The sequence below is a fragment of the Mobula birostris genome, chromosome 3 (genome assembly GCF_030028105.1).
Source record: "Mobula birostris isolate sMobBir1 chromosome 3, sMobBir1.hap1, whole genome shotgun sequence".
In the NCBI taxonomy this organism is placed as follows: domain Eukaryota; kingdom Metazoa; phylum Chordata; class Chondrichthyes; order Myliobatiformes; family Myliobatidae; genus Mobula; species Mobula birostris.
The window spans coordinates 218,071,225-218,084,151 of record NC_092372.1 but is presented as its reverse complement, the minus strand read 5'-3'; the positions used below and the strand labels follow the sequence as shown (position 1 = coordinate 218,084,151).

The window sequence follows — 12,927 nt, the reverse complement described above, 5'->3', positions numbered from 1 at the left end:
GGTTGTAGTTGAATTTGAAGACAGTGGCAATATGATGTGAGTCAATATAATCCCTATTCCCAGCTCACTACTTCTAAACTTGATTAGGGATCTTAGAGTAGACAACAAGAATAAATAAGTGGATTACAACTTCACATGACAAATTCTTGTGACCCATAGCCACAAGACAGATATTTTTAGTTGTGAAGTGAAACACCATATCCACTAGTCCTAGCTCCTGCTGTTCTTCCTTTTCCAATATACCCACCTCTCCCCAATAACTGATATTCTAAGGCATGTTGATATTACAAAGGAAATGCGGTTTGGCACCTAGTAAGACATTAAGGTGGTTAAAGTCAGCATGGATTTGTGAAAGAAAAATCATGTCTGACGAATCTCAGAATTTTTTGAGGATGTAACTAGTAGAGTGGATAGGGGAGAACCAGTGGATGTGGTATATTTGGATTTTCAAAAGGCTTTTGACAAGGTCCCACACAGGAAATTAGTGTGCAAACTTAAAGGACATGGTATTGGGGGTATGGTATTGATGTGGATAGAGAATTGGTTGGCAGACAGGAAGCAAAGAGTGGGAATAAACGGACCTTTTCAGAATGGCGGGCAGTGACTAGTGGGGTACCACAAGGCTCAGTGCTGGGACCTCAGTTGTTTACAGTATATATTAATGACTTAGACGAGGGAATTAAATGCAGCATCTCCAAGTTTGCGGATGGCACGAAGCTGGGCGGCAGTGTTAGCTGTGAGGAGGATGCAAGGTGACTTGGATAGGTTAGGTGAGTGGGCAAATTCATCGCAGATGCAATTTAATGTGGATAAATGTGAGGTTATCCACTTTGGTGGCAAAAACAGGAAAACAGATTATTATCTGAATGGTGGTCGATTAGGAAAAGGGGAGGTGCCACGAGACCTGGGTGTCATTGTACACCAGTCATTGAAAGTGGGCATGCAGGTACAGCAGGCGGTGAAAAAGGCGAATGGTATGCTGGCATTCATAGCAAGAGGATTCGAATACAGGAGCAGGGAGGTTCTACTGCAGTTGTACAAGGCCTTGGTGAGACCACACCTGGAGTATTGTGTGCAGTTTTGGTCCCCTAATCTGAGGAAAGACATTCTTATCATAGAGGGAGTACAAAAAAGATTCATCAGATTGATTCCTGAGATGGCAAGACTTTCATATGATTAAAGACTGGATCGACTAGGCTTATACTCACTGGAATTTAGAAGACTGAGGGGGGGGGGATCTTATTGAAACGTATAAAATTCTAAAGGGATTGGACAGGCTAGATGCAGGAAGATTGCTCCCGATGTTGGGGAAGTCCAGAACGAGGGGTCACATTTTAAGGATAAAGGGGAAGCCTTTTAGGATCGAGATGAGGAAAAACTTCTTCACACAGAGACTGGTGAATCTGTGGAATTCTCTGCCACAGGAAACAGTTGAGGCCAGTTCATTGGCTATATTTAAGAGGGAATTAGATATGGCCCTTGTGGCTAAAGGGATCAGGGGGTATGGAGAGAAGGCAGGTACAGGGTTCTGAGTTGGATGATCAGCCATGATCATACTGAATGGCGGTGCAAGCTCGAAGGGCCGAATGGCCTACTCCTGCACCTATTTTCTATGTTAAGTCCCAAGTACCTGATGGAATCTATCCCCAGATACTGAAGGAGGCAACAGATTGCTGGGGCTTTGAAAGAGATCTTTACATCTTCTTCAGGCACAAATCCCAAAAGAATGGTGAAAAAAGCCAATGTTGTACCTTTGTTCACAAAAGACAACAGAGAAACCCAGGAAATTATAGGCTGGCGATCTTTGCATTAGTGTTAGAGAAATTTTGGACAGGATTTTTATGGATAGGGTCTACTCATTTTTGGAAAGCATGGATTTATCAAAGTTCCATTGAAAGGCATTGTTTGTGTGGATAGCCAGGCTTCTTCCCAGGGCTGAAATGGCTAACATGAGGGGGCATAGTTTTAACGTGCTTGGAACTTGATACAAGGGGGATGTCAGAGGTTAAGTGTTTTTTTTTAAACACAGAGAGTGGTGGGTGTGTAGAATGCATTGCCGGTGACAGTAGCAGAGGCAGATAAAATAAGGTCTTTTAAGAGACTCTTAGACAGGTACACGTATCTTAGAAAAAGAGAGGACTAGCGATATGGTAATTCTAGGCAGTTTCTAGAGTATGGTTGAGCCAATATTGTGGGTTGAAGGGCCTGTAATGTGCTGCAGATTTCTATGATTCTAGGTCAGGGATCGTCAGCATGGCTTTGTAAGCTGGAGATCCTGCCTCACAATCTATTTGGTTTTTTGAGTTGACCAAGTGAATTGATATGGAGAGGGCAGTTGTCCACTGAGCTTAGACACATTCACCGAATTTTGTAAAGCATGGTAGACAAGTTGAAAAGTTGGATACAAAATTGGCATGGCCATAGAAGACCATGGAAGACAGTGGTGGAGGGTGGTTTTTCTAAATGGAGGTCTGTGTTCCACAATGATCAGGGCTGGGGACACCAATTGGGATGAAAACATAGGTGATAGGTTTACAGACAAAAAGGGGTGGCGTTGTAGATAGTGACAGTGAAACCTGTGATTTTCTGGTCAAGATGGCACCTGTGTACAATGCTCCTTCAGTCAACATCTTCTGGATAGATCATGAAACTATATATTTCACTTCTTTTATGTTTGTTTCTCGTCTTGAATGTGATTCTGGAACTGTTGGAGACTGAGACAGATTGAAAATCGTTTGGGTGTTTCAGCACTCTGCAGTCTGAAGGGATTCCAGGAGGCAGAGGCAGAGTGTGGAAACCTCTTGGCGAGAAGGTTGCAAGCCGATGTTTGACTCCATTTCAATGATTAAAACAACGAAAGAGATTGAAACGCCGGTTGCTTGCCTTTTTAAAATCACTCTGTTGCCGGAGAGGGATGACTGCCTTTTTAATCGCTGGTGAGATCGCTCTGATATGGAGAGGGAGGATATTACCTCGGTTTTCTGCGCTTTGGATGTGGACTTGGACTGTGGACATTTTTTTTTAATAGTCTTATGGGTTTTTTTATATTATGTTTTTTTGTGCGTGTGTGGGAGACGGGAATTTGGGGGTTGATGTGCCTGTTCTGTCTTCGTTCATTTTTTTTGTGTGGGGAGGAGGGATTTGGGGATTGATGATCTTGATGCCTTTCTTCTCTTTTTTGGTTTTCACGGCTATCTGGAGAAGAATTTCAGAGTGTATTCTTTGATAATAAATCAACGTTTGAAAGTTGTCAAAGGGTGCAACAGGATATAGATCAATTGGAAAATAGGGCAGAGAAATGGCAGATGGAGTTTAATCCAGACAAGTCAGATGTGATACATTTTGGGAGGTCAAATGCAAAACGAAATTATACAATCTTGAGCTGCAAGTCTATATTTCCCAGAAAGTGGTGAGAGAAGTGGATAGACTGGTAAAGGAAATATCTGACATGGCTGCCTTCATCTGTCAGGGTGCTGAATACAAAAACTGGGAGTCATGTTGGAGCTGTACAAAACATTTGTTAGGTCACAGTTGAAGTAATGCATGCAATTCACACCTTGGGAAAGATGTGAGGAATTGGAAAGGGTGCAGAAGTTAATCAAGATGTTGTCTTAATTAGAGGATATTAGTTATAAGGGGAGTTTGGCCAGAGAATGATCAACTTGATAGAAGTATACGAGAGGCATATGATAGTCAGAGGCTTTCTCCCAGGGCTGAAATGGTTGCCACAAAAGGACACAGGTTTAAGGTGCTGGGGAGTAGGTACAGAGGAGATGTCAGGAGTAAGTTTTTTACTCAGAGAGTGGAATGGGCTGCCAGCAACGGTGTTGGAGGCAGATACAATAGGGTCTTTTAAGACATTTAGATAGGTACATGGAGCTTAGTAAAATAGAGGGCTATAGGTAAGCCTAGTAATTTCTAAGGTAGGGACATGTTCGGCACAACCTTGTGGGCCAAAGGGCCTGTATTGTGCTGCAGGTTTTCTATGTTTCTATATGATAGTTAAGGTAAATTGTCTCTTCCTTAGGATGAGGATGCCAAATACTACAGGGGCAATGTTTAAAGGAGTTTTACAATACAAGTTTTATTTTTAAACACACACACACACACACACACACACACACACACACACACACACAGAGTGAGTCGCAAGTGTCTAGAACACACTTCCACAGAAATTGATAAAAGCAGATAAGATATTAATGTTTAAGGCACATTTAGGAAGACACAGGAACAAAGAGTAGAGGGTTACAGACCATGTTCGGGCACATTAGTTAGATCGGCATCACGTGGTGGAACAATAGACCCTCAGCTTCAATTACCTCACCTCCAAGGTCTGGATTGCCTTTCTAATAAGTGTAAAATCTGCCCATGGTTTTGGTCACTATTCTAATACAGTGGCATGCAAAAGTTTGGGCACCCCGGTCAAAATTTCTGTTACAGAAAAAAGTTCTATTCAAAAGGTTCAAAGGAACATCTGAACAAGCCTGATGCATTTTGGAAACGAGTCCTGTGGACTGATGAAGTTAAAACAGAACTTTCTGGCCGCAATGCATAAAGGTATGTTTGGAGAAAAAAGGGTGTAGAAGTTCATGAAAAGAACCCCTCTCTACCTGTTAAGCACAGGGGTGGATCGATCATGCTTTGGGCTTGTGTTGCAGCCAGTGGCACAGGGAACATTTACTGGTCGAGGGAAGAATGAATTCAATTAAATACCAGCAAATTCTGGAAGCAAACACCGCACTGTCTGTAAAAAAGCCGAAGATGAAAAGAGGATGGCTTCGACAACAGGTAATGAACCTAAACACACCTCAAAATCCACAATGGACTACCTCAAGAGGCACAAGCTGAAGGTTTTGCCATGGCCCTCACAGTCCCCCGACCTAAACATCATCGAGAATCTGTGGATAGACCTCAAAAGAGCAGTGCATGCAAGATGGCTCAAGAATCACACAGAACTAGAAGCCTTTTGCAAGGAAGAATGGGCGAAAGTCTCCCAAACAAGAATTGAAAGACTTAGTTGGCTACAAAAAGAGTTTACAAGCTGTGATACTTGCCAATGGGGGTGTTACTAAGTATTGCCATGCAGGGTGCCCAAACTTTTGCTTCGGGCCCTTTTCCTTTTTTGTTATTTTGAAACTGTAAAAGATGAAAGTAAAAAAAGTTTTCTTGCTTAAAATATTAAAGAAATGTGTCATCTTTAACTTTATGCCTTTTGGAAATCAGTTCATCTTTTACTCACTTAGCTATTCACATTAACAGAAATTTTGACCAGGGGTGCCCAAACTTCTGCGTGCCACTATATCTTTATGTCACCCAGTGTTAAATTTTGTCCACAAGTGCACCAGTTAAGTATGCCTCACCACATTAACTAATCATAGCCTCTTCACTAAACATTAAAAATTTAGAATTGGAATATTATTGTCACATGTATCAATATACAGTGGAAAGCTCGTCTTGCATACTGTTAATCAAATCATTGCACAGTTCACTGAAGTAGAACAAAGAATGTGCTATGAAGTGTAACAGCTACAGAGACAGGCAAAGTGCAGTGTAGGTAAATATTAAGGTGCAAGATCATAATCAGAGATAGTGAGGTGAAGAGGTTATTGTACTAGGGAACCGTTCAATAACCTAACAGCAGGATAGTAGCTGCCTCTGACCCCAGTAGTGCATACTTCAAGTAAAATTAAAGATGCCTTTAACCTGAAATGTTAACTCTATCTTTCTATTACTGTCTTTCTAGCATTTTGTGTTTTTATTTTCAATTTCCAGTATCTGTAATTTCTGAATTTTATTAAAAACTTAGGTTTATTCCATACTATTTCCTGGCCAAGACAAAATCATGAATGTAAAGACGACGAATAGAAAATGCCAATTGCTGCCAAATGGAGTAAAGAATTTCACATGTTCAGTTTAATTTTATGTTGAGTTTGCAGTGCTCATCAAGACCACAAGCAATTAACAGAGTAAACATTTAAAAGATAATGCTGAAGATCTCAATTCCATGGCTCTCACAGAAGGGAATTAACATATTTCAATTAATAATAGACAAAATGGACAGAGAAAAAATACATTATAAAAAGAAATTCTTATCAAAGTTGCTGAAATATTAGCATCTTGACATTTAAGAGTGAACATTACAGAATATCAAGCTGAGAACCCACTCCCAATATTTGCCTGCTCTCTCTAGTCAATGATGCAGGTTACTTACCATTTATCTTGTTTAGTTCCTGTTGAATCACAGCCTCCGATTTCAGTTCAAGCTCTCTAAGCACCAGCAGCACTGAGTTCAGGTGGTGGCACAGCACTTGACCAGACTAAAATAATTATGCTCAAGTTACTCACGTGGACAAATCTAAAGCTTCCTACAGGATAATTGGCTAATCTACTACTACAGAAGGTTAATTCCATTTAGAGGAAGGCTTGGTATATTCTACATTAGTCCATGTTAAATTTAGTGCAACTTCAATTTGCATTCAAAAGCTTTATAGTTCCATCTTATTCTTCTCCAACCCCTCCCCAACTAGCAATCACTAACCATATAATTATGAAAAAATATTTTTAGTTATTTTTCATTTAAGTATGCAATCCACTCCTGAACCCTACACTTGAGTCTAGAGTACTGTAGCTATACTGGGATTTCAAAGTAATCCTTGCAAATAAATTATGTTCCCAAAAAAATCCCAATCTCTGCTTTGCATTAAGAGATTGCTCAATGAATGACTAGTGCAGAAATTTTAAATTTAGAAAGCAGTCTTTTGGTCTATTTAAAAATCTCAAACAGTTAACTATTTAGTTATATATAAAGGAATAAATTCCTAAAATGTGTTAGGTAGACAATATCCAAAAGTCAAATGCAATCAGATCAAATTCCTAATGAGAACCAAGCATGCAAATAATGATAGATGCCATTAGGACAGAACAAGCCAGCAAATTCAAGAGACAGAGATATACACTGCAAGTTTTACATAACTAGAACATGCTGCTCAAATTATACTATCCACCCCAGCTTCACACACATTATATCTTTGTCCATGCATTTTATGATCACGTTGGATTTGTATGTTATTTTCACGACACAGAAAGTTAGGGTTGCTGATTAAACTGACACATGCTTTTAACAAGGTGATGAATGCCAATATATTCCCAACCAACTTGGCCCAGAATGGGAACAATTTAAACTGTAGAAAGCAAACTGAACAACTATGAATGATTGTTCACGAATTTTATTCATTAATTTTATCTATGGTCCGGAGAGCAGACAGGAGATTTTGTGGACGTGAGAAGGACACCCCCATGGTTTGTTGCCTCCCAGGTGCCAGGGTCCAGAATGTCTCTGACCGGGTGCACGACATCCTGGTACGAGAGGGAAAGCAACCAGAAGTCGTGATACATGTTGGCACCAATGGCAGGAAAAGGGATGAGGTCCTGAAGTGTGAGTTTCGGGAACTAGGCAGAAGGCTGAAGAACAGGACCTTAAGGGTGGCGTTCTCAGGATTGCTGCCAGTGCTACGTGATTGTGATGGTAAGAATTGGAGGAGATGGCAGTTGAATGCATGGCTGAGGAGTTGGTGCAGGGGGCAGGGTTTTAGATTTTTGGATCACTGGGATCTCTTCCGGGGAAGGTGAGACCTGTACAGATTGGATGGGTTGCACCTGAACTCGAGGGGGAGCAATATCCTTGCAGGCAGGTTTACTAGCATGGTTCGGGAGGGTTTAAACTAATTTGCAAGGGGGATGGGACCTGGAGCGATAGAGCAGTGAAAGAAGTGCATGGAGTAAAGCCACATCTAACATAGAGAGGCTTTGAGGAAAGAGACGCGGAATAAAGGGTGTAAAGGAAATAAGGTAGAAGGGCTAAAGTGTTTGTACTTCAATGCAAGAAGCATCAGGAACAAAGGTGATGAACTGAGAGCTTGGATACATACATGGAATTATGATATAGTGGCCATTACACAGACTTGGCTGGCACCAGGGCAGGAATAGATTCTCAATATTCCTGGATTTCAGTGCTTTAAAAGGGATAGAAAGGGCAGAAAAAAGGGAGGAGGGGTGGCATTACTGGCCAGGGATACTATTACAGCTACAGAAAGGGTGGGTAATGTAGCAGGATCCTCTTTTGAGTCAGTATGGGTGGAAGTCAGAAACAGGAAGGGAGCAGTTACTCTATTGGGGGTATTCTATAGGCCCCCTGGTAGCAGCAGAGATACAGAGGAGCAGATTGGGAGGCAGATTTTGGAAAGGTGCAAAAATAACAGGGTTGATATCAAGGGTGACTTTAACTTCCCCAATATTGATTGGCACCTGATTAGTTCCAAGGGTTTAGATGGGGCAGAGTTTGTTAAGATGTCCAGGACGGATTCCTCTCACAGTATGTGGACAGGCCGACTAAGGGGAATGCCATACTAGATCTAGTACTAGGTAATGAACCGGGTCAGGTCACAGATCTCTCAGTGGGTGAGCATCTGGGGGACAGTGACCACCGCTCCCTGGCCTTTAGCATTATCATGGAAAAGGACAGAATCAGAGAGGACAGGAAAATTTTTAATTGGGGAAGGGCAAATTATGAGGCTATAAGGCTAGAACTTGCGGGTGTGAATTGGGATGATGTTTTTGCAGGGAAATGCACTATAGACATGTGGTCGATGTTTAGAGATCTCTTGCAGGATGTTAAGGATAAATTTGTCCTGGTGAGGAAGATAAAGAATGGTAGTGTGAAGGAACCATGGGTGACAAGTGAGGTGGAAAATCTAGTCAGGTGGAAGAAGGCAGCATACATGAGGTTTAGGAAGCAAGGATCAGATGGGATATAGGGAAGCAAGAAAGGAGCTTAAGAAGGGGCTGAGAAGAGCAAGAAGGGGGCATGAGAAGGCCTTGGCGAGTAGGGTAAAGGAAAACCCCAAGGCATTCTTCAATTATGTAAAGAAAAAAAGGATGAGAGGAGTGAAGGTAGGACCAATTAGAGATAAAGGTGGGAAGATGTGCCTGGAGGCTGTGGAAGTGAGTGAGGTCCTCAATGAATACTTCTCTTCGGTATTCACCAATGAGAGGGAACTTGATGATGGTGAAGACAATATGAGACAGGTTGATGTTCGGGAGCATGTTGATATTAAGGGAGAGGAGGTGCTGGAGTTGTTAAAATACATTAGGACGGATAAGTCCCCAGGGCCTGACAGAATATTCCCCAGGCTGCTCCACGAGGCGAGGGAAGAGATTGCTGAGCCTCTGGCTAGGATCTTTATGTCCTCGTTGTCCACAGGAATGGTACCGGAGGATTGGAGGGAGGCGAATGTTGTCCCCTTGTTCAAAAAAGGTAGTAGGGATAGTCCGGGTAATTATAGACCAGTGAGCCTAATGTCTGTGGTGGGAAAGTTGTTGGGAAAAGATTCTTAGAGATAGGATCTCTAGGCATTTAGAGGATCATGGTCTGATCAGGGACAGTCAGCATGGCTTTGTGAAGGGCAGATCGTGTCTAACAAGCCTGTTCTTTGAGGAGGTGACCAGGCATATAGATGAGGGTAGTGCACTGGATATGATCTATATGGATTTTAGTAAGGCATTTGACAAGGTTCCACGTGGTAGGCTTATTCAGAAAGTCAGAAGGCATGGGATCCAGGGAAGTTTGGCCAGGTGGATTCAGAATTGGCTTGCCTGCAGAAGGCAGAGGGTGGTGGTGGAGGGAGCACATTCAGATTGGAGGATTGTGACTAGTGGTGTCCCACAAGGATCTGTTCTGGGACCTCTACTTTTCGTGATTTTTATTAATGACCTGGATGTGGGGGTAGAAGGGTGGGTTGGCAAGTTTGCAGACGACACAAAGGTTGGTGGTGTTGTAGATAGTGTAGAGGATTGTCAAAGGTTGCAGAGAGACATTGATAGGATGCAGAAGTGGGCTGAGAAGTGGCAGATGGATTTCAACCCAGAGAAGTGTGAGGTGGTACACTTTGGAAGGACAAACTCCAAGGCAGAGTACAAAGTAAATGGCAGGATACTTGGTAGTGTGGAGGAGCAGAGGGATCTGGGGGTACATGTCCACAGATCCCTGAAAGTTGCCTCACAGGTGGATAGGGTAGTTAAGAAAGTTTATGGGGTGTTAGCTTTCATAAGTCGAGGGATAGAGTTTAAGAGTCGCGATGTAATGATGCAGCTCTATAAAACTCTGGTTAGGCCACACTTGGAGTACTGTGTCCAGTTCTGGTCGCCTCACTATAGGAAGGATGTGGAAGCATTGGAAAGGGTACAGAGGAGATTTACCAGGATGCTGCCTGATTTAGAGAGTATGCATTATGATCAGAGATTAAGGGAGCTAGGGCTTTACTCTTTGGAGAGAAGGAAGATAAGAGGAGACATAATAGAGGTGTACAAGATAAAAGGAGGAATAGATCGAGTGGACAGCCAGCACCTTTTCCCCAGGGCACCACTGCTCAATACAAGAGGACATGGCTTTAAGGTAAGGGGTGGGAAGTTCAAAGGGAATATTAGAGGAAGAGTTTTTACTCAGAGAGTGGTTGGTGGGTGGAATGCACTGCCTGAGTCAGTGTTGGAGGCAGATACACTAGTGAAGTTTAAGAGACTACTAGACAGGTATATGGAGGAATTTAAGGTGGGGGCTTATATGGGAGGCAGGGTTTGAGGGTCAGCACAACATTGTGGGCTGAAGGGCCTGTACTGTGCTGTACTATTCTAAACACTCATAAATCCTGCCTCTATGAATCCTCTTTAATGGTTTGTCCACCACTGATGTAAAACACACTGGTCTATAATTGCCATGGTTATCCGCACTCCCTTTCCTGAACATAGGAATAATATTTATCACCCTCTAATCATCTGGTACTACTCCTGTGACCAGTGGGGATGCAATGATTATCACCAAAAGACACAGCAATCACATCCTGTAGTAACCTGGGATCTAGCCCGTCTGGCCCTATCTATTTTAATGTTTTTGAAAAATTCCAAAATTTCTTAACCTCGACACGTGCCAGCACATTAGTCTATTCTACGCTGACCTCATGTTCATCAAGGTCCCTCTCACTTCTGAATACTGAAGTATTCAGTAAGGACTTCCCCTACCTCCTCTGCCTCCAGGCACGTCAATTCTTTTATCCCTGATTAGTCCTACCCTCACTCTAGTCATCCTCCCTGTTCTTCAGCTACATGAAGAATGCTCAAGTCCATTGTTGAGCTCTTTCATAGCTAGTTTATAACTTCTTAGAGCTCTGGCTGATCTTTGCTTCTTGTCAACCATGGTTCCTTTACCCAGTAATACTTCCCCTGCCTCAATAGGACAAACCTATCCAGAATCCCCAATGATTCACAAATCTGACACCTGTCCCCTGCGCCAATTCTTTAGCCGCACTTCATCTACTATATTTCCATCCCATTGTCACCCTCAATGGTGTGTGGCATAGGCAGGAATCCAGAAATTACTATCCTTGAGATCCTGCTTTTTAGCTTCCTTTCTAGCTCCCTCTATTTTTTCTTCAGCACCTCATCCCTTTTCTGTGGGATATATAGGAAAAACTTGAAAATAATAGGCTCCCATTGAAAAAGGTCATCCAACCGTTGGTAATTGGAGGGTAAATCTACCTGTTAAATAATATGGACAGATGAAAATCCCCATAAGCAAGGCCCTTAGTCTTATAAATAACTATTTAATGAGTTGCTGTGCCTTGAGAGCCAATTACCATCAAGTGATGATACTGAGATTCACATAGACATGGAAAGGATAACAAGGGGGATTTCAAATGAGCATCTGAATCAAGGGTTCAGTCTCAAAAGCACAGCCATTGAAAGATGCAGGGTAGAAATTTATAAACATTAAGAACTGAATTGCAGAGGTAAAGATTGAGCTTATCAGGCAAAGGATGGAATTGAAAGTAAAGCTATGAATTTTACATCAAGATTTTATTGCTCAAGGGCCATTGCAAATCAATGAGAAGTGGGGCAATTGGTGCATTATGGGAGCAAAGGTCCCCTTGTATTCAATATTACAGGTAAAAAGCATGTATTTCACAATATCCAACCTACTTGTAGATTAGTGACCTTTATCCAACTATCAAAGATGCATTATGGAACAAATAAAAATGGTCTTTCTGGTCATCGCTCTCAATGGCATCACAATGCAGACCAAACAGAATACCTTTGACCATCAGATATTACAAAGCTCTGTGTGTTAAAATTATGACTGCACATATAAACAAGTCAATGTGAAGGCAAAATAATGGCGCTGATTTGTTAGTCAAACTGGGAGGGTATGTGCACCAATAAATGATCATCAGACAGCTGTACATGACAAAGTGGCCTTCTGAACACTTCACGTACAACAACCATGTGTACTTAAAGCAACAAGCTGTCAAAATCAGACCGCTTTAATCTAGTGCAATTTCGAAGGCCTACGTCAACAAATCACCAGGATCTGATGCTTTATTTTAAGTTCAGCACAAATCTGTGACAAGAAAAGTTCAGTAAACAATAACTAAAAAGTTGCAAAAACAAAAACTGAACTTTATTATATACGAAGCAGTGTATAGCTCAGGAATTTACAAAGATGGACTGCATGAGGTTACAGGGATTGAAAGGAATGCAGTTGAATTAAAAGCAAGCAGATGTCCACAGTAAGGAAAACCACTCAAAGTACCAGCTCACTCTATCAAGAATTGAGCTGTCTGTGGGAGAGGAACTTACATTGAACTAGGTGCCCTGCCTATGGAGTCTGAGAGCTGGCCAGATACCAAAAATCTCAGCAATTTTGCAGAGAAGTAGGTATTTGGCAGGGGCATAACAAGTAAGTTACCTAGGATTAATACAGGTTTGATGGAATGTTGGGTAAGTTATTAACAGATGGAATTTAATGCTGACAACTGAAACGCGATGCGTTTTGGGACATCAAATAGAAGATGTATACAGTAAATGGATAGGCACTTA

At 41.9% G+C, this 12,927-nt stretch overlaps 1 protein-coding gene across 5 annotated transcripts in view; it reads right to left on the bottom strand.

The window, feature by feature from the left end:
• The window catches only part of guk1a (guanylate kinase 1a), a 67,319-nt gene that overhangs the window by 26,750 nt on the left and 27,642 nt on the right, over positions 1-12,927 (bottom strand). For 2 of the 5 annotated variants that reach the window (XM_072254135.1, XM_072254134.1), the window contains exon 2: positions 6,215-6,320. The exons of the other annotated variants lie outside the window; for them this stretch is intronic. The gene's annotated coding sequence lies outside the window, so the exon portion shown is untranslated. The remainder of the gene's footprint in view (positions 1-6,214; positions 6,321-12,927) is intronic. 5 annotated transcript variants of the gene reach the window in all.